The sequence below is a fragment of the Stenella coeruleoalba genome, assembly GCF_951394435.1.
Source record: "Stenella coeruleoalba genome assembly, chromosome: 2".
In the NCBI taxonomy this organism is placed as follows: domain Eukaryota; kingdom Metazoa; phylum Chordata; class Mammalia; order Artiodactyla; family Delphinidae; genus Stenella; species Stenella coeruleoalba.
In genome coordinates, this window is record NC_137147.1 from 180,714,545 (window position 1) to 180,737,879 (window position 23,335).

At 49.5% G+C, this 23,335-nt stretch overlaps 2 long non-coding RNA genes across 2 annotated transcripts; both read right to left on the bottom strand.

Annotated features, from left to right (window-relative positions):
* Positions 1–527: 527 nt before the first annotated feature.
* LOC307182185 lies at positions 528–6,123 on the bottom strand. The gene is made up of 3 exons (XR_013827145.1): positions 6,063–6,123; positions 1,607–1,724; positions 528–653 (listed from the first exon to the last, which is right to left on the bottom strand). It is a non-coding gene; the product is annotated as an uncharacterized lncRNA (long non-coding RNA).
* A 12,256-nt stretch (positions 6,124–18,379) lies between these two features.
* LOC307182186 lies at positions 18,380–22,876 on the bottom strand. Its single transcript, XR_013827146.1, has 3 exons — positions 22,435–22,876; positions 19,704–19,923; positions 18,380–18,642 (listed from the first exon to the last, which is right to left on the bottom strand). It is a non-coding gene; the product is annotated as an uncharacterized lncRNA (long non-coding RNA).
* Between the last annotated feature and the right edge of the window lie 459 nt (positions 22,877–23,335).

Here is a 23,335-nt window from a genome sequence, read left to right on the forward strand (position 1 = left end):
ACAAATGTCAGCCTCTTTTATCAGTCACTGATACATCTTTTAAGTCTCTTTTATATATATATTTTTTACTTTTTATGTTTTAATTTTCATTTTATATTGGAGTATAGTTGATTTACAATGTTGTGTTAGTTTCAGGTGTACAGCAAAGTGATTCAGTTATACATACACGTGTCTATTCTTTTTAAAATTCTTTTCCCATTTGGGTTGTTACAGAACACTGAGTAGAGTTCCCTGTGCTATACAGTAGGTCCTTGCTGGTTATCTATTTTTTATATATAGTAGTCTGTATATGCCAATCCCATCTCCCAATGTATCCCTCTCCCCTCACCTTTCCCCTTAAGTCTCTTTTAATCTATAGATTCTCCCTCTACTTTTATTCTTTTACTCTCCTTGCAGTTTATTTGTTGACAAAATTGTTTGTTTCTTCTGTAGGATTTCTAACAGTCTAGATTATGTAAGCGGGAAAAAATCCCTTTTACACAAATGGTAGCATGAAATTCATACTGTTTTGTACTTTTTTCACTTACCAGACCCGGCTAATCCATTTGACAAATCCTTGTTGAGCACCTAAAGCTTTTCTGGGTGCTGCAGACAGAACAGTATGTAAAGCAAAGAGGCAAAGCAAACATCCCAGGGGATGGAGACGGGCACACCTAAATAAAGAAAGAAAGAAATGGGCACAACATTGAACACGTATTATCAGGAGAATAAAGCCGGGAAAGGACAGCAACTGCGTGATGAGGACTTCAAGTCTCAACCATCCGAGACGACGGCATTTGAGCCAACTCTGAAAGCAGATGAGAGCCTGAGTCAGGCGCCTCTCTGTGGGAACAGCGTTTTAAGTAGAGGAACAGCAAGTACAGTGGCTCCACGTACACTAGAGAAACAAGACTTTAGTCCAGGAGTTGCAAATATTTCCCCTTCAGTGTAGTTTTTCCCTTTTGCTTTTTGTATGGCGACTCTCACCATTTAGGAAATTTTGACTTTTAAAAATGTTGTCATCTGTAAATTTTCTCTTTTATGGCCCCTGGGTTTTGGGCCAGAGTTAAAAAAGAGCTTGGATTTTGAGTCACCGTGTTGTTTCACGGCCCAAGATGGCCTGGGTGTAACTACAGTTCTAAATAACCACAGAATCTCAACGGTTGAACATCACAAAGCTAATTTCTTGCTCACACCATCCATCCATCCAGGGCAGACCAGCTCAGCCTACTTTCACTCAGGGACCCAAGCTCCAGACGCGTCCACTACCGCTGTGTCAGAGGAGCTGTAGCGAACTGCACATCAGCACTGGCAGGCTTTCGTTCACATTTCATGGGCTAAAGCTCCACCTACAGCCACCTGAGCTCAAGGTGGTGGGCAGTGCAGCTCCAGGTGTGCCCGGCAGGGGAAGGGACCACGTGTGAACAGCCCAGGAGGGTCATTAGACAACCTAGCTCAAGACAAGGTGAAGGAGTTTTCTATTAACCCCAATTCTAGGACTTTCCCTAACCCAGTCAAAAGCAAAGTAGTGCAAAACAGACACACGACTAGACCCAGCTGATTGGTTTGTGTGGCCAGTTTGAGAATCTGTACAGGACAGGTGCCTCAGAGAGCATCACCTACTCACCCACAAAGCGCCACGGCTTCCACTGTCTTCCAGGACGAAGAGACTGTATCCTTCACACTTCAGGAGCCAAGAGGGCACGGTTACCCCCTGGCTAGGTTAGCTTTTCTGGGTGCGACATCTGGAACCAATGCACAAATGAATGCTGGTTACTCTTAGATAAAAATAAATAGTCTGTCCCCTACAGACCCAGAGAAAGGTGCTGTTTGTTTAGATGATGGATTTTTTGCAGATTTAGTGAAGCCCATGGGTCTTGGAACTTTCAACATAAACCATGAGGAAACCAAAATAAACACTTTTACAGAGCAGAGGAGATAGGAAGCTTTTCTTCAGCACGAATCATGAGCTAATGACTGCTCCTAAAAATGTAAACAAAATTAATTTATGCTCAGTCAGCAGCTAGAGAAGAGGAAGAACCCAGTACCTGCCTCGTGTTCAAATAGAGACTATTTGGAGACAAGAGCTGTGTCTGAGTTTTCTGCCTGCTCGGATACAATCTCCAGTAACGGGGGCTTCCTTTGAAAACATATATGAGTTGTAATAGAAACGGGCATCTCATGGGAAACTCAGCCTAGAAACCAGTGGACACCAGACTTTGATGGACATGAAACGATACCCAAAGCATCCTGAGAATCTCGCCCAGCAGCAGAAGTGGGTGGGGTTCCACGTACAAGAACCTCGGGGGAAAGGGGGGACCTGAGCGTTAGTGCTGGTGCCTTGCTGGGACGGGTAGCGGTGAATCTGCTTCATAATCTGGGACAGAATGCAGTGGTAAAGGAGCTCATCGAAGTTCAGTTGCCTTTTGGGGATCCAGGCCACGCACTCACTGAAGAGACAGGGATGGTAAGGAAAGAGATGTCACGTGACAACCTCTTACTTCATTAGAACAGGAGAGCATGAAAAAGACAAATCCCTGTTTTGGATGAGTCGGTTTAAAGAAGATTTTAAAAAAAGACCGTGCCAGATGGTATTATTGTACTATTTATTCCAAATATTTGCTTTTCCTTGCTACTAGGCACACCCCTAGAGGCTCCTGCCCGGAGAGAGAACAGACATGCTGCCCACTGAGGTTCACTGTGTGACTTTCTTTGTCAAGTGGAATTTATACAATTGTCTGAACAGATGTTTTAAGAGCCCCGGCATGCTTCTGCCATTGTTTTGTTCCCTCTGCCACAAGACTAAGATAGGGGCCCCTCCTAGCCCATATTGCAGAAGAATGCAGGGTGAAAGCTGATGTACCGCCAACACGTACACGAGCAAGAAATAAATATCCGATGTTGTAAGGCACTAGGGTTTTGGAAGCCATTTATTATTGCAACATAACATAGCTCAGGCTGATGGATGTAGATATCAGGACCAGAACCGTAGTGCTGATCTGGCAAAGACCCTGACATATATAGCATGTTGCCTGCAATCAGGAAAATGGAGCAAATGAGCTTGTGGCTTTAGTTAAGAAGTGGGGAAAACAGAACATGGGTACCATGAGTTTGCTTTTATTGCCTGCATTTGACAAGGAACTACAAGAAAGAGATAAGCTCCAAAAAGATTTCCAGTTTGAAAGGAGAACTGAAAGGGAAATACGGGAAATCCCGATATCCCAAAGTTAAGAGAGTCAGAACAGGGGGGTGGGGAGTAAAGATGGGATAAGGGAAAGTGGGTGAAAGCTGTCTCAGAAGTAATGGGTCTCTAAGTCTCCTTGTCCCTCCCTTGTCCTGGGCCACTTCTTCCTTGCCTCCCTGGAGAGGGTAGAACTGCAGGTCAGGGGACTGGGACATGGCAATCATAGTGGTGGGTACAGGTAAAGTATGTCTATTGAACGTTTGCTGCAGAGATATTCCAGCCTTTTTCTCCCATTCAACTCCCAGATCACTGGTGGCCATACCCTTCCTCTCCAGCCAGGAGATGAAAAGACTCCCGATGGAGAATCTCACCAGCCCGACAGGAAACATTCTAAGATATTGACATTAGGGTCCCCCAACAGATGGTCACAATATAGTGTGAAAATCAACAAGTCCCAGTCAGGAACTCAGAGCTTCTAATCAGCCTTTTATTTCTCAGATCTTAAACTCTGCAGCCAGGACTGACTCACACACACACACACACACACACACACATACACAGAGTTAATATATTCAGAGACATAAGAGAAGATTTATCATCCATGACACAAGAATGAAGTTTTTTGAAAAGGGATCATTCAGACATTCAAAGTTCAAAAAAGAGCTCTTGGAAATTCAAATCGATTGCAGAAACGACGAAATCTCCCAGAGAGTAGTCAAAAACACAAAAAGATGAAAAATACAGTGAAAATAGTAAAATTAGAGGACCAGGTGGTCCAACACTAATATTTAATAGGCGTTCCAGAAATATACTAGAAAAAAAGAGATATGAAATCATCAATTCAATGGTTTAAGAATATTCTCAGAACTGAAGGACATGAGTGACCAAAGTGTGAGAGTCATTGAGATTCGTATCAAAGCTCGGCATGTGAAACGTCCACTTCCAGGAACCGTCAGGAGATCCTACAAGTTTCTAGAGAGGAAACACAGATCACACAAAGGGTCAGCATTCATGGCTTTAGATTTCTTAGGAAAGGTACTAGGGACTTCTCTGGTGGCGCAGTGGTTAAGAATTGCCTGCCAATGCAGGGGACACGGGTTCGAGCCCTGGTCCGGGAAGATCCCACATGCCGTGGAGCAACTAAGCCCGTGCGCCACAACTACTGAGCCTGCGCTCTAGAGCCCGCGAGCCACAACTACTGAGCTCACGTGCCTCGAGCCCGTGCTCCGCAACAAGAGAAGCCACCGCGTTGAGGAGCCTGCGCACAGCAATGAAGAGCCCCCGCTCACCACAGCTAGAGAAAGTCCGCGCGCAGCCATGAAGACCCAACGCAGCCAAAAAAAAATATATATATATACTAGAAGCAAGAAGATATTCTAAAGAAAAATATTATCTGAACTATTCCTCTCTATCTGGCAAAACTTGAGCTTGAGTATGAGAGTAAAATAAAGACATTCTAAGACATGCAAAGCCTCCAAAATGTATCTCGTACACACATATAATTTTGCAGGAAGCTACTAGAAGTACTCCACCAAAATGAGAGAGCATGGCAAGAAAGAAGAGGTGTGGGGTGTGCAGGAACTGCCCCCACCCCCCCAGAGAGAAACAAAGGGCATCCCGAGGATGAGAAGGGAGGCCCCGAGATGACCCGACAGAGGCAACCCCATCCGGATGGGAGCCCAGTGACGCCATGGGTCATCAGAACACCCCCTGCTGTCTCCTGAAACCAGGCGCCCAGCTGAGCACCCACCCCGTCGAGCTCATCCGGCTTCTCCCGTCCATGTACTGATAAAGCCCCTTCTTCTCCTCTACGACCTACAGCTCCTGATCAGCTGAGACCCCCCATTTCACCCCCCAGAAATGTCCTTCTCTGGCAACTCCTGGGAGGCTCTGGTGACTTTAGACCCGGAAGTTCTGAGCAGCTGACCAGATCACATCGCCCCTGGGCCCAGAACCTGTTCCACAGCCAGGTACCTCAATGGTGTGAGCCCGGGGCTCCCCACGGACTTGCGTCCCAACATTTCCAGAAGGGCCTCTTTCTTTGCATTCAGGGAATCTCGACCCAGAAATTCCGTTGAAGTTACCTTCTCCTGGGAACCTAGGGGCAGCTTTTTAAAATCTATTTAACTTTTTTATTCCAGTTAATTTTGCATTTGCTACCCAATCAAAACTGAACAATGGATCCTTTGGGGATATACACATGGGCTGGAAATCAATTTTAAAAAGAAGAGGAATCATGGACACCAAAGTTTGGAGAGGGACTAGCTGGGCGTCAAGGGAAGGGGCTGCCATGAAAACAAGGAGCAGGGAGGGTTTTGGAAATGTTGTCGTGATTCTCCTTCAGAGCCTGAGACAGGAGTAGGCAGGGTTCATTTCATTCCTCTTCTTCTGATGGCCCATAAATGTTTTATATTCTATGATGTACGATACATTTCTCCAAAAAATTTATTTTTTTTATTTAAAAGAGTCAGGTAGCAGTGAATGGCTTAAGCAACAAAAATAAGACTGCAGGTGCTCTGTACTGACGCAGGAGGATCGCTAAGGTATAGCGTCAGGTGAACGGAACAGGGGCAGAACAGCCCGCGTAGGAGGCAGTCACTGAGTAGAGAAGTAAGAAAAGGAGACACCTACCTGTCCACCCCTGCCTGCGTATCCATCAAAATGTCCCTGTAAGGACACATTCGGGACAGTTAACACTGAAGTGAACACCGGACGCCAGGGGACCAAAATCGCAATTATCCTCACATCCTGCCCCTTCATAGTTTTGAATTTTGAGGTGTTTGAAGGTTTTGCTTATTCAAAAAACTTTGTTTATAAAAAGAAGTCTGACAGTACCAAACGTTATTGAAGATGCGGTGGGCCCATCGGGAAACCTCCTTGGAAAGCAATCTGGAAATACCTCAGAGAGCTGGGGCCAGCGCCGGTGCTTCCGGAAGAACCTCCCTCGCGTGTGTTCAGGAACATACACAGGAACGTTCAGAGCAGCCTTGTGCACAGTGAGCTAGAAGGGAAGAAAGACAGAAAGAAGGGTGGCAACCTAAAATCTCCCCCAAGAGGAAAATGCATTTAAAGAAATGCCCACTGATCCGCACAACAGACCATCATCCCAGAGCAGAAATGAATCCACGAGGATCAAAACCCCCAATTAAACGTGGAAAGGAAGCAAGTGTGAAGATGATACACGCTCTGTGATACTGCTTATGTGGTGGTGTTCACACACATGAAAAAATTCTAGGGCTCCCCTGGTGGCGCAGTGGTTGAGAGTCCGCCTGCCGATGCAGGGGACACGGGTTCGTGCCCCGGTCTGGGAAGATCCCACATGCCGCGGAGCGGCTGGGCCCGTGAGCCATGGCCGCTGAGCCTGCGCGTCCGGAGCCTGTGCTCTGCAACGGGAGAGGCCACAACGGTGAGAGGCCCGCGTACCGCAAAAAAAAAAAAAAAAAAAAGATTCTATGTATTTATACGTAAAGTGCATGAGGAGGACCCAGGTGAATTTCCGGATAGATATTACCTCCAGGAAAAGATGGGAAATAAACTAAGGGAAAGGTATAGAGAGGCTTCACCTGGCTGGGTCGTGCCTTCTTCCTGAAGCTGTGGGTGGGCGCACGCCCTTTATTGTATTACCTGTTCTAACTTCTCGATTCTACGTTATACTTCATTTAAGTCAACAAAATACCTCACTCAGCGTACATTAGATTATAATAGCACAAGATGAACAGAAAAGATCAATTCCAACAAGTCTGACCCTGCAGGGGTACTTTCACCATGTTGCGTCCAGCCAGATTCATTTGAACAGAAAAAAAAAAGGTAGGAATAAAAAGGTCCTGGAGTTTTGCTATGAAATCATCAGATATTTGGAGCTGTGAGGAATTTTACCCATTGCATAGTCCAAGCCCCTCATTTTTATAGAAGAAACTGGGGCCCAGAAAGGGAAGTGACCTGCCCACGGGCATGAGACAGAGAAAGTCCATGATGGGACCTCGTCCAGGTCCCCGTCTCCTGGCCCCTGGCCCGGGGCTTTGTCCTGGACGCCGCATTCTTATCAGGGAAAGAGCAGTGATTTCCCAAGAAGGCGTGTAGTTCCTGGACCCAAACATTGGCCAGGCGGTCGCTTGGGTACCACACCAGTGAGCCTCTGCCCGGCAAATCCTGAGAACGGGATTTCCTAGAGGGAGCAAAGCAAACAGCCCAGTGCGTGAGTCAGATGTGAGTGCAGCAACCTTCCCAGGAGGTGGACGGGGTGACTCACCTGCTAGCCTGCCCCTTGTACACGTGTTGCAGAGTTATAGACGGTGGACTGTGTGCATGTGTGCCCGTGCGTGTGTGTGCCATCCAATATATAGTAAGTGCGCGGTGCTTGGTACCATTAGATCATCCTTTCAGGAGAAGTCACAAGTTTTCAGGGCCTGAAAACAAGGCTACTTTGGTTCAGAGAAGAGAAAAAAACCCCACAAAACTGCCCTGGACCTAGTCCATCTGTCTCATGTTTGAAGTTTAAGGTGAACTAGTCTTTCCCAGCTTGCCGAAGCAATGCACGTGGACCTGGACCTGTGTTCTCCCATCCCCTCGGAGCGCCTCCACGGACACCCCAGGGAGGAGGGTGATGGCAAGAAAATAAGACAGTTGTCCTTTAACCACAGACACATCCCCTTGAACGTCTGGGGACCTCATGGGCGGGTCAACGGCTCTCAGACGATGCTCAGACCAGCCGGTGAGGCCACACCTCTCCTTGCTGGGCTGTGTAGCCACGTCACTGGCTGTATAAAGAAGTACGTCTGAATGACAAGTGACAGAGGACTTCAGAAGAGGCAAGGATCAGCAAAGCCTCCAGAGGGAGGGAGAGAGGTCCCAGCCTTGGAGAACACGGGTGGCCAAGGGCTCTGCGTCCAGTTCCGGGGTGTGTGTGTCAGGGGTCCTCACACCACCAGGCAGATCCGTGACGCCCACTGGGTGTCCTACACTTCAACTCGGTTCTCAGGCTGTCCACCTGGAGGCAGGCTCGGGTCCCTCAGCGCAGGGGCTCGGCCCCAAAGACCGCCCCCCAACCTCAGACGCCAGGCACAGGTGCAGACCGTGCCCTGGCCTTCTGACGAATGGCGGTAAACGGGAGGCTCCCAGGACCGGCCTCCTTGGGTACAGAGCTCAGAGAAGCAGCGTGTTGACTAGATCTCCACTTGATTATAAAAGGGTGTAAGGAGGACGGGCCAGGTGGAGGAGACGCAGAGGACGGGCTCCGCGCCGTCCCGGGGCACACCACCCTCCCAGACCTCCGTTGTCCACCGCCCCGCAGCTCTCCAAGGCCCAGACCTCCGTGGTCCACCGTCCCGCAGCTCTCCAAGGCCCAGACCGCCGTTGTCCACCGCCCCGCAGCCCTCCAAGGCCCAGACCTCCGTGGTCCACCCCCCGCAGCTCTCCAAGGCCCAGACCGTGGTCCATGTACCCACAGCCCCTGCCCCCGGGAGACTCGGCCGTGAGCCCACAGGGAGCTGGACTCAGGAAACCCGGCTGCAGACAGCAAGCTGAACTCACACCCTCCCCGTTCACGTGCCCACCTTCCCCTCGTCTTTGTTGCCAACCCCCTGTTCTCACGTGAGGCTCCCTTGGTCCTCAGGATGTCTCCCCCTGGGAAGTGCCTTGACCGCTCACTAAAAAATAAGTCTGGGGAAGACCTGCCTTACCTGCTCATCCCTGGACGGTCTAAACCCCGCACACGTTCGCTCAAGCCGGGCGCCCGCAGACATGCACGACCCCAGCCCGGGTCGGGGGACCAGGGCTCTCTCACTGTAGACAGCTGTGTCGCTGTTTGGAGTCAGGACTAAGGTCGTGCGTGTGCCCCCGCCGCCGGACGGGCCGGGCGTTGGCACCTCTGTCCCGAGCGCCCAGCGCGTCTGCAGCCATTGTGGTTTCTGATGGTCAGGTCACCGCAGGGCCCCCCGTGGGAGCAGAGATGAGAAGTGAGCTCTGGACCCCACGGGCTGGGCCACCGCAGGGGCCTTTGAACAACGCAACGCTGTCCCGAGGGCCGGGGCTCTGCGCAGGGCCCCACTGGTGACAGTTTCTGTTGGGCCGCAGCAGGCCCTCCCTGTGCCTTTTGTGGAGACAGGGAAATGGGGTTTCTGCTTTGGGGAAAGATGCAGCGGAGAATATGCTTCTCATTACACTGCACGGAGACACGTGAGGAGGGTCAGGCCCGGGTCCCGGCGGCTGCGGCTTGAGCACCAATTTCCTCCCGCGGGTCAGCTGCCTGACTCACGCACTTTCCCGAGAATCTGACACTGTAAGACTCAGGGCATGGGAATGAGAGGCCAGGGGAGGCCAGAGTTTATCTCACTGGCTTGTTTCTTTCCTTCTCTCTCCATCTCCACCCTCCCTCGAGGCCCCTACGTCCCTGATTCTGTCTTCCTGCCTTCCAGCCGTGGAGACTCGCCCCGTCGCTGCCCCGCTTCCCACTCTGTCTCCGCGGCTCCGGCTTCCAGGCCCTCACCCCATCCATCCCGTCCGTGCCAGGGCTGCCCAGCGGGCAGACACATCAGAGGCGTCCCGGCCCGGCGTCTCCCCTTGCCCGTCGCGAGGCGCGGTCGCCATCTGCTTTCAATGAAGTGTGGGTTTTGGTACGTATTATGGAAACAGAAACGGAAAAACCATTGAGGTCCCTCCTGCAAAAACCATCATTATCCACCGAAAGGAGCTCTTAGCAACTTCCGGGTGGAGAGCACATCACTGTGAACGAAGAGGAATTCAGACAGGGATTCTGGCGGGGCTACACAGACGGGAGAGGGAGACGTGGAATGTTCTCACTCACCCAGCAGTCGGGGGAGAGCGCCTTAGCCCGGCAAACAGAGCGGTCCTGCAGCCACGGCTGCGCAATCCGACACCGGCCCGGCCGCCCGGTTCCTCTGTGACTCAGGAATGTGGGCTGGCAGGGCCGCCGCGGCCGGCTGAGTGGTGAGAGGAACACCCGCACCCCATCGAGGGCCAGCTCTAGCAGAGAGCAAATGCCATCTGCCCTAGGGCCCCGTGCACGGGACAGCGGCCCGGCTGCCCTTCCAGGAGGAAGTCACCCTCCTCCCCTCAGCCCACGTGCTGAGGGACTGCTGTGTGTCAGGCATCAACCTCAGCAAGTCTCCAGCTGAGCACGTGAGGACAGTGCCTGTGTGTGCCAGGCACTCGGGAAGCATCTGGAAGGAATGCAGTCACGACAGATGGGGCTGGACAATGTCCTCTGTCTTTTCTCTGACATGAGGAGAGCCAGCACGGCCCCTGCCAGAGAGTGGCACAGATTTACGTCCTGCGTGAGATCCCGTGTGCGTGTGTTCGTGTGTGTTTCAGAACCCCGCCATCCCTCCACTCAGGGATGCCTGAAATTCCAGGCTTACAGACCTCTTTCCTTCTTCCGTCCTAAGATACCATTATCTCAGAGAGAATAACACTTCGAGCTTTATCAGTAATTGGCATCTTAGGGGAAATTAGTTCATCAGACTTTCCTCAAGGGAAAGTCTTAATGGAGGGAAAAGGGAAGAAAATGAGTGCTAAGTACCGATGCGGGGGCAGAGCACACAGAGCTAGATGGTCCCAGGGGTCCCGGCGGAGGAGGGCTGGGCTGGGCTGGGCGCGGAGTGCGCAGTGCGTAGGTCTGACCTGCCCGCCCTCGGGGAGAGACACGCCCAGGGACCAGCGTCCACGCAGCTCTACTCAGGGAAGAGTCTCTGCTGAGAGGGGCCGATCGCCGACCGAGGGGACCCGCTCTTCGGGATATCATACTTCTCATCTGTCCACATCGCCACCGTGATTTTCACTGGTTGGTAAAAGGAAGCAAGTGGGGCGCAGCTGTCAGTCTGAGAACGTGGTCCCTCAAAGCCCAGCCCTGGCCTCGGTTTCCTGAGCATCGCTGATGGGTGCACGGCTGACACACGTGCTCACGTGCACACACACCTGGCTGCCACCATGTCTCAAAACCCAGCATGAGCTATTCACAACAGCCAAGACATGGAAGCCACCTAAGTGTCCACCAGCAGAGGAATGGATAAAGAAGATGCGGTACATACAATACAATGGAATGCTACTCGGCGGTAAAAAAGAACGAAATAACGCCATTTGAAGCCACATGGATGGACCTAGAGATGATCATACTAAGCGAAGTAAGTCAGACAGAGAAAGACAAATACCATATGATATCACTTATATGTGGAATTAAAAAAAATAATACAAATGAACCTATTTACAAAACAGAAACAGACTCACAAACATAGAAAACAAACTTATGGTTACCAAAGGGGAAAGGGGAGGAGAGAGGGATAAATTGGGAATTTGGGAGTAATATCTACACACTACTATATATAAAATAGATAACAAACAAGGGCCTACTGTATAGCATGGGGAACTCTACTCAATATTCTGTAATAACCTATATGGAAAAGAATCTGAAAAAGAGTGTGTATATATATGTATAACTGAATCACCCTGCTGTACACCTGAAACTGACACTACATTGTAAATCAACTATACTTCAATTAAAAAAAATTAAAATAAACAAACCCCAGAGTGCAGCTTCCTGGGAATGAGTACCCAGATAGAGCCCTGGAGCAACAGTGACTATTGTCTACGAGACCGAGGCTTACAGCAGGGGTCCCCAACCCCCAGGCCGAGGACCAGTACCGGTCCGTGGCCTGTTAGGGACCGGGCCGCACAGCAGGAGGTGAGTGGTGGGAGGATGAACGAACCTTCATCTGCCGCTCCCCATGGCTCCCTAGGGCTCGCGTGACCACCTAAGCGATCTGCTCTCTCCCCGTCTGTGGAAAAATTGTCTTCCACGAAACCAGTCCCTGGTGCCCAAAAGGTTGGGGACCGCTGGCTTACAGGACAGACAGTAACCTCAGAAGGTTCAAGGTCGGCTTGCGGCGGGCAGTGTCTTGGTGTGCGTGTACACGTTAGCTTAGCAGTTACGTTACAGTACCGCTCTCCTTAATTTTTCCAGCTGAGAGAAGGCACTGAGGCTGAGAAGGGGTGCCACTCCCCTTCTCCCCCCAGCACTGCAGAGGGACAGGGGCTTCTCGTCGTCCTGGTGGGCAGGCTGTTTATTAACTCAGCTCTCTGGCAGCTTATGGATGGCATCCCAGTGTGGGCTTAAGCAAACCAGAGCAGGGTGGTGGCATGGGCTGGACCCATCACACCAGGTCTTTCCTGAGCTCAGAGCCACTATGTAGATCCCACGGCAGGAGGGCCAGGGTTCCAGGACCCCCTGTTGCCACACGCAGACCCAACCCAACAAAGACAAGAGGTGCTCCAAACTGAAGGATGGGCTCCAACCGGTGGCAACCGGGCATCAAAGGTCCACCTCGTCTGTCATACAAAGTTAGTGACGTAGTTACTCATCACACGTCGGTCATCCTTCAGTCTACACTACTGACTGCTCGCTTTGGAGTTTCCTGTTATTTTGTGGTCTACACACCAGAAGGTTTCAAGCAGGGATTATTCTTTCTCATTTTTAATAGACATTCACATGCGTTGAAAGTGCTGGCCACTCATTGAAGCCATCTGGATATGAGGATCTGGGTGGGTGAAAGGATTGTGTGATGTGTCCAAAGCTACATGGGGAATTTTAGGAATTTTAAAGGCCAGAGCTACCTCTATACTCAAAATTCCTTCCCACCTCTGGAGGTACATTTAACTAGTCCAACCCCCGGACACGGTCTAGTAACTCTGGGTCAACTGGAATGAAGGGGCCAACCAATCATCTGGAGCTAATTGCATCACATGGTGTGAATCTGATGGGTCGTTAGCATGGCTGGAACTAGTAGGGCAGAGTTAGTTTACAGGCAGAACCTGGAGATGCTGTGGGTTCGGTTCCAGACCACCGCAATATAGCGAATGTCTCAGTAGAGCAAGTCACACAAATGTTTTGGTCTCCCAGTGCATATAAAAGTTATGTTCGCACTAAGTGTGTGATAGCACTGTGTCTAAAAAAAACGATGTACGTGCCTTAATTAAAAATCCTTTACTGCTGAAAAATGCTGTAACCATCATCTGGGGCTTCAGCGAGTCATGACCTTTTTGCGGGTCGGGGGGTCTTGTCTTGCTGTTGACGGCTGCTGACTGGCCGGGGGGACAGTCACTGAAGGCTGGGTGGGGCGACAATTCCTTAAAATAAGACAGCGGTGAAGTGTCCGCACCCATCGACCCTGCGTGTCACTGAGCACTGAGAGGCCACTGTAGGCGGATTAACGGGCCTCATTTCAATATTGTTGTGTCTCGGGGAAGAGGGAGGCCCGAGGAGAGGACGAGACGGGGGTGGCAGTCGGAACACACACAGCATTTACGTTTGCCGTGTTCTACGGGCGCAGGCGGCAGCACCTCGGAACAGCTACAATAGCAGCTGCAATCAGTAGTCAAGGCTTACTGGTCACAGATCACCGTCACAAACATGATAATAAGGAAGAGTGTGAAATACTGTGAGAATTACCAAAAGGTAACAAAACGCTGGGACAACAGCACCGACAGACTTGCTTGACGCGGGGTTGTCACAAACCTTCAATTTGTTAAAAGCACGGTATCTGCGAAATGCCATAGAACGAAACGCGACAACACAAGGGACGCCTGTACTTCGGTCTGAGGCTCTGACCGTCCTCTGCTTAATGACCGCAAGCCAGGAGCTCTGAGGAAGTGAGGTAACCTCCGTACCACAGTCCGAACAGATAACACACAGACAGGGCCTGCCCTGCGCCGGACATTGTTCCGAGCGCCTCGCGAGTGTTCACTCACTCAGTCCTCAGATCAGCTTCCTGACGTCAGCTCTATTATTGTCCCCAGCATGCGGATGAGGAAATGGAAGCGCGGGGAGGTGACTTTCCCAAAGTCACCAACGGTGAACTGGGCCACGTACACACCAGGTCCCCGGCTCACCTCCTACACGGGGAATTGCCAACCAGGATCACTCATGAACCCTGGACAGCTAATGCCGTGGACCCGCCCTGGCTGGATCTGTGCTACCACCATGACTGGGAGAACTCACGCTCCAGCCAGGGCGGGGAGGAACTCAGGCACCAGGCCGAGGTAGGCGGAGCTGGGGTCCAGGTCTCTGCTCCAGACCGCTCCTCCCAGCAGGGGCCCTGGCGAGCCAGGTGGAGAAGCAGAGTCGGCCTTGCCTGTGGGCTGCAGGGCATGAAACTGGGGTGCAGGGCCCAGGTTCAGAGGCCGGGGCCAAAGCGACACGAAAAGCCGGGAGACCGTCCAGCTTGGTCATGTGTCCGAAGGATTAGACGGATTGGAGAGATGCAGGTGTGAGTCAGCGAGGTGCAGAGCACGGGCCCAGCGTGGAGGCGGAACTCGGGAGAGGTGGGGACAGATACGGGACCAAGCCCAGGGTTGACCGCACGCTCCCAGCTGCTCCACACCGGCAACTGCAGGCCGCGGTGGCTCCCGGGAGGGGGTGGGGGAAGGTTCTGGGCCTCCTGCCCTCCCTGGCTCGACCCGCTCGGTACTGAAGCTGGGATACTGTCCAGTTACTGGTAAGTTCTGGAAGGACAAGGCCAGGAGTCCCTGCTCACCCCATGCCCACCACGCTGGATCCAGAGAAGCAAGACGGGAGAGTGGGCGGGGGCAAGGCTTTGGAGTCAGTGACCCCTGGGCTCAGACCTCTGCTCAGCTGTGACCTTGGCCTCTAAGCCTCCGTCTCCACGCTGTAAAATAAGGATCATGATAAAACATGCACCTCCCCAGGTGGGTGGGTACGAACAGGGTTTGCGCAGGGGCCACGTCATTGATATGCGTTCAGTGGTCCCTCTCAGCGCTGATCGATCGGGGCTCCATTTTCTCCCCTAACTTCTGACTAAGTGGGTATCTGCCCTTCCAAAGGATCTCCCCCTTCCCCTGCCCCTCAGAACCCTGGGCATTTACCGGGACCTAAGGGTGGTGGGGTGGAAGGCAGAGGAAGGGCCAGGCTGGGGGTCAGGCATTGACCCACATAGTCAGCAAAGCTAAGCCACCTCTGGTTTTAAGACCATTTTCTCAGAAGAGTCCTTCTGGCCCTTTCTTTGCTCGATCCTGGCATGCTTTCAAGGCCCCGGGAGCACCACGCTCCACGAGGCAAAGCCTGCTGGTCCACGGTTGTTTCCATCCCGGCCCTTCTGGCCGCATCTCAGTCTTAACAGCCTCCCCGGCTGTGAACACCCCATTAGCTACACGCATCAGCCATTGCGTCTCCAGCCTTTTTGCAAAGCACTGCTTAAGCTTCCATCTTCTAAACCACGAGGTCAAAATCTGTCTTCATATGTGGGGACAAAGCAGTCGTCCTCTTCCATAGATGTCGTACCGCCAGTTGAATGATAGGACGTGGGTCCCACACTCACCCACTGAGACCTTGAGCCCCAGGTGGGAAAAGCTCCTCCCCCAGACACCTCCCCCTCCCCCCAGGATGGCCTTCCACCCGTCGAGGGACAGCTGGGATGTCCAGGAGAGCTGGCCGCCGGGCCCGTGGCTCACATCGCCCCTGCCTGGCCGGGCCCGAATGACTTCAGGATACAGCAGTTAACAAAGGAAAATACGAAGGGAGCCGGATTTTCCCAGCTGCCTAAGAGGGGAAAGGAAGCTGGCCTCGGTGACTCATACAATGGCATCGAAACAATTCAAGGAACTGTCCGGAGGAAGTGACCATGACCAGAATAGCCGGGCGATGGCTGCGTGCTGGTAGGGTGGGGGAGGTGGAAGCCGGGATCTCTGCAGCACAAGAGAGGGAGGTTCAAAGAAGAGGAGGAAATTTCCCGGGGCGGGGGAACTGCCCTGCGGAGGCATTTACTGAAATGAAGCTGTCTGCCGACTCCCAGGCCCAGGAGGAGAAGGTCCACGGGGGAGCGCAGAGGAGAAGGCTGCGATGCTGGGGTCTCCCCAGCTCAGGGGCCGCGCGGGAGAGGGGCAGCTCGCCACGGAAAGCGCGCCCCTGCCGCGGGAGCCAGGAAGGGACCCAGCGGGTCTCACGCAGGGAAAGAAGGGCCCTGGGCGCAGGCTGTGTGGTCCCCGGGGAGAGGGCCTTGTCTGCAGAGAAGCTTGGATATAGATGCTAAGTCCCGAGGTCGTCCTCCCCTCCCCCTGCTCTAAGCGTCAACTCCGAAAGCCTCTCTCAAGGGTGAAAGAGGTTCAAAGTTCTCTAGAGCCAGCTAACTAAACACGGAGCCCAGGAGAGGGTCAACAGCTGTCCGCGGCCACACTCAGGATCCTTGGCTTCAAAGGACTCCGACGTGATTACAAAAAGAACACGAGAGTTCTCTGTGTTTATTTTAAAGTAAGGTCCTTAATAAACAGTCATTTTTTAAAAAAAAAAAAAAAAACCCCAAATAACACACAGGGGAGGCAACCTTCTTTCTCTCATGCATCAGTCAGAGCATCACACTCCCCTTGGCTTTGGCTTAAATGAGTTTGGTTTCTCCGCAGAAGTTCACCGTTTATAAAATACATACATTTTATGGACTTTGTTCTCCCCACTGGCGCAGCTTGGGGTTGGTTCAAAGTTCTACAGAGTTAAACAAAACCACATGGGACCGGGCAGCTCACGTTGGCCAGTGTCCACAGAGGCAGTGTCAGCGAGGTGGGCGAGGCCCGGGGGGGGAGGGAGGGGGACCCACACAGGGGATCTCAGTGATGCTCTCGCCTCCCCTCTCCTGTCTCCCGCCCAGGGCACGCTGGCCCCAGGAGAGAGAGGTGAGCAAACTTGGCCCAGGGCCACCCGGCGGCACGCGGAGGTGAGGGGAGTGCCAGCCAAGCTGGCTCTGGTCAGGGCCCCTGTTTCTAATCCTCCCAGGACTGGGACACTCTGATGAAAATGCACATCGTGGAAGTTTTGTTTGTTTGATGTGTCTCCTTTCTTTTTTTTTTTAAGTTAAATTAAATTAATTTATTCTTATACAGCAGGTTCTTATTAGTTATCTATTTTATACCTATTCGTGTATACGTGTCAATCCCAATCTCCCAGTTCATCCCACCACCAGCCCCACTTCCCCGCTTGGTGACCACATACGTTTGTTCTCTACAATCTGTGTCTCTATTTCTGCCCTGCAAACCAGTTCATCTGTACCGTTTTTCTAGATTCCACATATATGCGTTAATATACGATATTTGTTGCTTTTTTTTTAGAAAAGGTAAAAACCACACCCCTTAATTACAGGAAGTCAAAAGTACAGGCATTTAAAGTCTGTGCATGTGTTTAGGTATGTAGGTAAGTAGGTTGAAGAGAGATAGATAGATGATAGATAGATAAGCAGATAGATGGTAGATAGATACATAGATACATAGATAGATAAATGATAGATATATGGGCAGATAGATGATAGATAGGTAGGTAGATAGGCAGATAGATAGATGGTAGATAGATAGGCAGATAGATAAATAATAGATAAATAGATGGGCAGATAGATAGATGATAGATAGATAGGCGGATAGATAGTAGAGCAGGCATGACTGTTACAGTAAGGTAGAGACTTATGATAGTGAGTTTAGTTAGGAAAACAGAAATCACACCAGATATTCCAGAGATCTTTTAACAACACAGGGAATTGGTGACACAGGTGATAGGAAGCTGAAACTGCAACATGAGATGTTAGAGGAGCCCAGAGACTAAGAATTACAGAAGCTGTCCTGGGAAGTAACATGGAAGAGGTGGTGTCACCAGCTGTGAGCTGGGATGAGGGGCCTCACGGAGCTGTTGGCCTCCAGAGCAAAGTCTTGTCCCACTGATGTCCAGACACGTGGAGACAGGCAGCTACCACAAGTCTCTTCTGCCCCCTCTTCCACCTTCCAGATCCCCTCTAGTGCTGACGACTAACACACCTGGTAGGAAGCTGGCGAGGGAGCCTGGGAAATGTGGCTGGCACAGTCTCAGCCCCCGAATCCCAGAGCAGCACAGAGAAGAATGGTCGCAGAGCTAATGGACAATAGGTAAAAATCAATACCTGTTTGGCCAGCAACTACCATACACAGCCCTCTACCTTACTGGAGATTTCCTGCAACGATGACGACTTGCCTCTGTCCTATCAGATGCATCAATCTGTCTTACAAATGATGACCTTCTCCCCTTCTCCCCCAGAAGGTGAAACATCGGGTCCTAGGGACTTCCCTGGTGGTGCAGTGGTTAAGAATCCGCCTGCCAATGTGGGGGACACGGGTTCGAGCCCTGGTTCAGGAAGATCCCACATGTCATGGAGCAACTAAGCCTGTGCACCACAACTACTGAAGCCCGCGTGCCTAGAGCCCGTGCTCTGCAACAAGAGAAGCCACCGCAAGGAGAAGCCCGCGCACTGCAATGAAGAGTAGCTCCCGCTCGCAGCAACTAGAGAAAGCCCACGCGCAGCAGCGAAGACCCAACGCAGCCAAAAATAAATAAATTTATCTATTAAAAAAAAAAAAAAGTTGGGTCTTACCTGTCCTCTCCCTATCTCAGATTTTCATGAACTCCTCTTCTAGCTCAGTCACAATCCCACTTGAACTTCTGTAACCTGGAGATGAAATGAAAAAGCTATCCATCAACAGCAAGGCTGATGTGAAGTGATGTGATGACAAGCAAAGAGGACAAAGCATCACTGCTACAGTCTTCATTTCTATACAAGACACAGGTCATTGCTGATTTCTGTAACTTCCTTCTTCCCCTTCCTCACAGACAGACAGACACTAGGTCAGTCCGAGTTCTCTACGTTGCTTCTCCTACTTTCATTCCTAAGGGACTGAATCTTCTACAGTCCTACTGCTCTTAGGTTACTAGAGTTTTCCATCAACGTTTGTTACAGGACTTCATGGGACCAAGAGCTGCCCCCAGAGGATCCCCCAACCTCCAGACACAGTCCTCCCAGCCCCTCTTGTGTAGCGGCAGCCTCATCTTCTGCTACGTAATCAGGATCAATCATCCCAGCCAGAGGGCAAACGCTTCTTGGCCTATTGGTTCGGTGGCGTGAAAGCCCAAATGTCCAGGTAGAAGTCCCAGCTTTCAATTTGATGGAAGCATTGTGTGCCCTGCTGGAAGCATCTGTTGTCACTAAGAGCTCTAAACCCAAAGTTGCTGAGACGGGAAGGCAGTTTCTCCAGGGGATTTACTAGGGATAGGAGCCAAGTTCATCTTCACCCCTTGATTTCTAGACCCTGCAGCTCTGGTTATGGGGGCAACCGCACCACGTTTCCATTACCACACACTGCAGAGCGGCGTCCAGCATCTCAGGTGTTGTCCCTCACCTTGCAGTATAGCTACTTCCTCTGAGGGCCACTCTTCGGTTCTCTGAAGCCACATGCTTCTGGGTGATGGGACACATGGCAAGACGAAGCCGTCCACCAGCCTAAGCCCACGGCTGCATTTCTTTGGCTATGAAATGAGTTCTTTGGCCAGAAGTGAGGTTGTGAGGGACCCCATGACAGTAAATAACGTAGTCTCTATGCCCATGGATGGTGATGGTGCAGAAGTATTTCAGGTGAAAGGAAAGCCCCCACCTAGAATAAGGGCTTATTCCCATAGTACAAATTGCTTCTCCCTCCTTAATAGCATAGAAGGGACCCAGTGGGATCACTCTACCTGCAGGTGGCCTTCAGGAGTGATGTCACGTCCAGGGCTCCACATGTTTCTGCTGTTGGCAGGTCAGGCACTCGCCCCAGGTCACCCGCAGGGAGGAGAAGTCCGTGTCGCCACGTGGAGGAGATGCAGGACTTCCATCGCTGCCACTACGGCCGCGTCGTACGTGGACCCACTGACGGAGCACCAGTGTATTGATAGTTGTGGGGAAAGCTGGCCGACACTGCAGAGGGTCATGGGATTCATCGGATTAGTGCGAGCCTCTTGCAAATACCCCTCTGTGCGAACTCATATAGGACGGAAGTATCCTCGCACTTGGCACCATTCTAGGATGTCTCCCTATTCCTCTTCTCTAGTTTCTAGGGTGTTCAGCGCTCAAGAGCAAAGTGAAAGACAAGTTGCTGCATTTTGCACCTCCTAAAAGTAGGAGTAGCTTCTATGACCATTTGTACCCTACACATGGTGTGTGCTTCTACCGGGCAATAGAGCTCAAAGTCTAAAGGTCTGAGCCTGTCATTTTCCCTCTGTAAGTTCTCTTGTGTAGGTAGATGTGGCCATCTGGTTTCTTCAATGGCCACTTGCTGCAAGCACCACAGCTAATATGAATTGGACTGGTGATTGGACTGGTGATTTGGGTTGGCTTAGCCCTTCTACCAAACTGCTTGCTATAAAGCTGTCCTTATAATTTACACCACGGCAGCAGATGACAACTGAAAAATAGGCTCATGGCTTCAGATGGCTCCTAGTCTGTGCCACTGACAAAGAGTAAAGATCTCTTCCAGATCCCCTAGAGGGAGCGTGTACATTATCAGGCCAGCTGGAAATTTAGTTCTACCACATTATCTCTTTAAGAGAATGGAGGAATTTTTAAGACAGGCACTGGTCACAGGTCACGTCTTTTCCTAACCAAAACTAACATCCATTATTTTTAGTTAGAAACCCTAAGCTCAGATGAGAGTGTTCCAGGTAGAAGAAAACTGCATGAGTGCAGGCAGAGAAGTTGGAAAGAATGGTGGAGGGAACTTCAAGTTTAAGATCATAGACCGAGTGTGAATTAACTTGCTGTCTCTTCCCAAAATCCCATTGAAATGATAAGAAATGACACTTTTAAAGAAGAATAAACCCATTACAATGTTGGGAAACAAGAAGGGATGTCATAGGCAGACCAGAGTTTATCATAAGGTTTTTTAAAAATAAAATTCCATTGTAATTCACACTAATTATAATAAGTGAAATGATACACAGATATTTAAAGAAAAAAGTTAATCTCCCACCTCCCTCTCTAAGACAACCAACGTTTACAACCTGATGTGTACCTTTCCCGCTCTAACTCTCTTTTCCATATATACACATACACACGTACATATGTAGATGATAGAGGATAGATAGATAGAGGATAGATAGATAGATAGATGATAGGTATTTAGATAAGAGAGGGTATGTTTTGTTTTGATACAAATATTGCCTTATACAAGGTGAATTTATACTATACTTTTATTCTACAACTGTTTTCTTACGTAACAATATACCATGCATATCCCTTCAGTTCAATGCAGAGAGATCTGACTCATTCTCTGCAGTTGCTGGGCGGTAGTCCGTGGCATGGATATGCCATAATTTCTTCATCATATTCTCTTGCTGGTGTTTCCAATTTTTTGTCACAATAAACAATGAAACAACAAACAGCCTTATCCTTTCATTCTTATGTGTTAATATATTTATTGTGTAGTATAAGTTTGCAAAGATGAACTTGCGAGGCGAAAATGTCTGCATACGCCTTATCTCTATTTATAAGATGAACTTGCGAGGTGAAAATGTCTGCATACACTTTATCTCTATTTATAATTTCCGTGTTTGCTCTACTACTTGGCAATTCTCCCCTGAATATCATGACCATTCACCCCTAAATATTTTAGCATGCCTCTCTAGGAGTAGAGAGCATCTTCTAGATAGCTACAAAACCACTGTCCTACCTCAGATAATTAGGAATAATTTCATCATGTCAGCTAATATTCAGTCCACATTCAAATATCCCCCTAGCTGTCCTAAGAATGTCCTTTATACTTTCTTTCTTAGCCAGAAGTCAATCTGAGCTAATGTACTGCATTCAGTTTTTGTATCTCTTTGGTCTCTTTTAGTGAAGAAGAGTTTGTCACTTTTTTCTTGAGACATTGGTGTTTAAGGTGTCTGGCTAAGTTATCTTGTAGAGTGTCCCACATCCTGGATTTCTGACTGTTTCCCTCTATGGTATTATTTAACTTTTCCTCTATTTCTGGTATTTCTAAAACTGGAAGTTAGGTCTAGAGGCTTGGCTAGATTCAGGTTACACATTTCTGGCAAGAAAAACAAGAACAAATGTATATCACATGTGATGTTGTATAACAAATATATATTTTAACTTTAATAAATTTTGTCAGATTACGTCTCCCAGAGATTGTAGCACTGCACACTTCCACCAGCAGTGGCTGCCCTTGCATGTTAGCTGCTCTAAATATTATTGCTTTTTTAATGTTCGCAAATCTGATGGAGTTTTAAAATGGTATATCTGTGGTTTAATTCGCATTTTCTTGACTGCTAGGGAGGTTAAAATTTTAGTCATATGTTCAATGGGTATTGCGCCATTCCCTCCTGTGAATTTTACGTTCATATCCTGTATTTGTTAGGGTAATGCTAGCCTTAATAAAAAAGAAACCTCAGAGTTTCAGAAGCATAAGATAATACACTTATTTCTCACTCATGCAACTGTCCAGTGAGTTTGGAAGGCAGCTTTCCAGATGATTCAGGGACGTGGACTTCTTCCATCTTCTGGCGCCACCATTCCTTAGAGCTGTAGGAAGAGAAGATGGAAAATTGACGCCTTTCCTTCACTTCCTTGACCCTAGCAATGACACAATCACTTTCATCAGTGAGAACTAGTCACATGATGTCATTAGATGCAAGTGGGGAGGGGCTAGGAAATCTGGTTCCTGATTGGACAGCTGCTTTCCAGAAACAACTCTAAACTAGGACCTGAGAATATGTGGCCATCTCTGTTGGGTTGTTTGTCTTTTTGTTTTTTATTTTATGATTTCTCTATATAGAAGGGATTACTGTATATATGTTTGTATGTTGCACATGATCACCATATGTGTATATTATATTTTCCCTGGTATATTAGTAATTGTCTTTGGATTCTATTCAGTGTGTCTTTGGAATCTATTTAGTGTGTATTTTGCTTTATAATTATTTTTAAAAATAAACAAACAGCTCATGCAGCTCAACATCAAAAAAACAAACAACCCAATCCAAAAATGGGCAGAAGACCTAAACAGACATTTCTTCAAAGAAGATATACAGATTGCCAACTAACACATGAAAAGATGCTCAACATCACTAATCGTAAGAGAAATGCAAAGCAAAACTACAATGAGGTGTCACCTCACACTGGTCAGAATGGCCATCATCAAAAAATCTACAAACAATAAATGCTGGAGAGGGTGTGGAGAAAAGGGAACCCTCCTGCACTGTTGGTGGGAATGTAAATTGGTACAGCCACTATGGAGAACAGTATGGAGGTTCCTTAAAGAAATAAAAATAGAGCTATAATATGATCCAGCAATCCCACTCCTGGGCATATATCTGGAGAAAACCATAAT